Source organism: Myotis brandtii, unplaced genomic scaffold (assembly GCF_000412655.1).
Source record: "Myotis brandtii unplaced genomic scaffold, ASM41265v1 scaffold513, whole genome shotgun sequence".
In the NCBI taxonomy this organism is placed as follows: domain Eukaryota; kingdom Metazoa; phylum Chordata; class Mammalia; order Chiroptera; family Vespertilionidae; genus Myotis; species Myotis brandtii.
In genome coordinates, this window is record NW_005369552.1 from 23,983 (window position 1) to 28,002 (window position 4,020).

The window sequence follows — 4,020 nt, forward strand, 5'->3', positions numbered from 1 at the left end:
TTGTGTTTGTTTGAGGTTTCCTCATGATTAGACTGAGACTGATGCTGCATAAGTGACTTTGAGTCCTTCTCAAAGCCTCACCTCTGAAGGTCCATGATGTCCATCTGCCCCTCAGTGGGGATGGCAGTGTTGTTCCCCTGGACACAGTGTTAACTAAGTTATCTACTATATAATGACTAGTTTTATTTATTTATTAACTGCATTATTGAAATGTATCCAAAGCCATTTCAAACACAGGATTTCACTCTACTTCCCATCCACTCTACAGTCCAGTTACCAAAGTTTTGGTTAATACTTCAATAACTTCACATTTTACATTGAACTGAAATGTTGGGACATTTTTCTTAATTTAGTACACATTTAACTTAGCTCGTAAAGAATTTTAAGCCATTACTATACAAATAAAATCTAAGTAGAAATTAAGAACATGTATACATCAAAAAATACAGATCATAAAGGGCAGTTTAGCTGTTCACCTCCCAGCTTCTAAGGAGTGAAATTAAAAAAAAATAAAGAAAAATCATTTATGCATTTTACAATTTTATAAAATATAAAAAAGTATCAGGCAATATAAAAACATGTTCTATTATTGAATCCTAAGACTATTACTCATATTAGTGGGCATGACATTTAATATGATTGAACATGACTCAGTGAAAATTATTTTTCAATGAATTAAGATAATATAGTCCACATACTTAAGTTTTGAATGGTTCAGCTCAATCCATCAGGAGGAATGAATGGACAGCACAGCCTTGAAATGATCTTCTGGAATAATACTTTTGGTCAATATTTTGAGAAATTGGGAAAAGGGCAATTCTGGATCCTACTCTCTCACAAGAATTTTAGAAGAGTTGACACTAAAATATTTTCTGAGATGGCTACCAAGACAAACTGCCTCCTGAGGCTACCTCTATTTTGCAAAAGTAACAGTATGTTATCAGTATATTGAAGATAATTAGGCAAGGGATTATATACATAGTTCATTAAAATTGTCAGACCCACATCAGAAAGAATCCAGAGTACAGTCTTATTTTGCACTTTTCAAAATGCATATTTATCTGCCAAGATACCGGATATCTGTACAATTTTTAAAAGGCAGGTTTGTAGGAACATCAATAATATGAAACATGTTACCTTTATGTGACTGATACCTTAACCAGAATTATCTGCTGCATAATGACTAGTTTCAAATACAATGTCTTTTTGAATGCTCATGTATATATGTGGTGTAATGAGTAACTTTCCAAATTACACACACACACACACACACACACACACATATATGTGGTGTAATGAGTAACTTTCCAAATTATATATACACACACACACACTGCTGCATACATAATTTCTTTTTCCTTAAAGTTCCTCTTTGCAATGCTACACACACATGAGCTTTGAGGTCTTCAAATCCTGCACGGTCAGGGGTGAGTTGCAGAGTCAGAGTCCTCTCCGGTGAGTTTCAGCAGAAAGATGTTTAGTAAAGGATATTAAATTGCTTAAAGAATCTCTGCACCATTTGAGGCAATGGGTTATACGTTGGATCACAGCATAAGACTCAACTTCCTGTCGTCTATGAACAGACAGTTTCAGAATCATATATCCAGGTTACAATCAAGGGGCTGCCATGAACTACGGCTGGTTCCTGAATCACACTACACCTGCCACATCCACATCATCAAAATTACTGCCCAGGGTCCTGCCTCCAGACACCTACAAGGCTGGGGGATACATACTGGGGGTGGGGCAGCCTCTGCTCAAGCTGGTGCAGGAAGCTCACCGTCCCCACGGCCTGCTTGCCCACAGGCAGAAGTGTGGCCTCTGCTTCCTCCTCTCCACACAGTCTGTCCAAACTGAAGCCACATTCACAACCTTGACTGTGAAGCATCTGGGAGCCTCCGTGTTGTGTTCCAGCCTCTGCTGTCTCAGAGGCACGTTGGAAGGAGGCTGGAATGGGTGTTGAGTGCTGATCCATTGCATCTACCTGCCTTCCTTGGATTCCTAAGATGATTAAGCAGCAATCCTCCTAAGAATTCAGATAAGTCTCAATCCCATGCTCTTCCCCTCCTTGGGGAAATCCAAGAAGCCTTCCCTTTTGGAGTGGAAGGTACAAGTATCAGAAGAGACCTGAGGGGCAGCTTTATTACATGTGTTGCTTTACTCTGGGAAAGTAAAGCTAATAGGAAAAGCAATCACCGGGTTGGTATGACGCCACTCAAGAGACTAGCCGGTGAAGATTTAAGTTACAATGTAAATCAAAGGGAGGGCCCAAGAGGGTGAAGGCATTTGGCTCCGTGTCAAAGGCTGGGTTGGGGCTGGATCACGGTTGCAGAAGCCTTTCTGGGGCTCTGGAATCGCCTGCTCGAGTGCAGAGGGTGGAGAATCGATAGACCAGGCAGGAGTGGGCACTGAGGCCATTGCTGGTGGATTATTCAAGGGCCAGTCGCTCCATTTCCGAATTCTCCAGACCAGCTTCTGTTCTCCCCGTCCCTCATCATCTCTCGTCCACCCTTCTTTCACTGTCCAGAGAGCCCTCTGTCAGTGAGAAATGGATTCACCCTGGCCTGTAGATGTCCACTGCCCACTGTCCACAATTTCATTGTGGCACAGTCCTCAAGACACCATTTTCGAGAACCAAGATGGCGGCATAGGTGAACGCCTGTACTTGCTGCCTCCCACAACCACATCAAAATTACAACTAAAATACAGAACAACGATCATCCAGAACTGCCGGAAAGCTGGCTGAATGGAAGTCCTACAACTAGAGAAGTAAAGAAGAAAGCACACTGAGACTGGTAGGCGGTGTGGAGGCGTGGAGTGGGCTGGTCTGGCATCCACGTGTGCCGCTTTTTGAATCAGGCGGGAGATCACCTCTGCGGAGGCCCCTAGGGAAGTAAGGAGTCCCAGCCCCACACCAGACCCCCAGCCCAGGGTTCCAGAGCTGGGAAAAGAAGTTCCTACAGGCAGTAAGAACTATGGACTGTAAAAATGAGTGCGGATTCGGGCTCAGTGACACACAGGCTGCTAGAGACCCAGCTGCTTCTCTTAAAAGGCCAGCACCATGAACTGAATTTACAAGCTCTCACTTCCTCTGAGCTCCAGTGCTGGGTGAGGCTCTGGGGTCCCAGGCACATACGGGGAGAAACAGGACTGTCTGGCATTGGAGCAGGAATGCAGGGTGGCTTTCTTCCAGATGGAGGCGCTCATAGGGGTCATTGTTCCCCTGCTGGGACCTCCCTGGTGCAGGGCTGACTGGCAGCCATTTCTGTTTGCTCCACCCTGGTGATTCCCTGAGACGCCGCCCCACCCAGTTCACAACCCCACCCAAGCTGTGCCCAGCAGCTTTAGCATATGAATGATCTGTCCTTTCTCAGGCAAAAACTCTGTTAAACAAGCTTCAGCTGGGTCAGGGAGCCCCAAAGCTATCAATAAAAGGCCCAAGGCCGCACCAGCACCAGCCTGCCTTGCTTCACAGCTGGGCCTCACCTGGGCACCTCCAAACCCAATACAAAGAGGAGGAATCTGCAGATCTCTCCGTAGCTCCTGCTGGATGGCACCAGGCAGTGGCTGACTTTGCACTTCCCTGGAGACCCAAGAGCCAGTGTACCCAGTGGTCAGTGTGAGACCATACCAGATTACAACTCTTCACATCCATAAGAGACACACTCAAGGGGCAGACTCAGTGAGCACCAATGCGCCACTGAAGCAAGTCCTGCTCCATAAGGGTGTCTCCTGTACAGCACTTCTCCCACTGTAGTCACAGCTGGTTCTCACAGCCAATTGGCCTGGGGGTCAATTCCTCCCAGTGACACCAACAGTAATCAAGGCTCAACTACAATAAAACTGTACACACAGCCCACAAATGGTGAGCCTAGAGTGTCCAGCTCAGGTGACTAGAGAGGCTAAGCCACTGGGCCCTATATGACATGTATTAAACAAGGCCACTCTACCAATTCCAGGAGACATAGAAGCTCTACCAAATATGTAGAAATAAACACAAGAAAGTGGACAAAGTGAGGA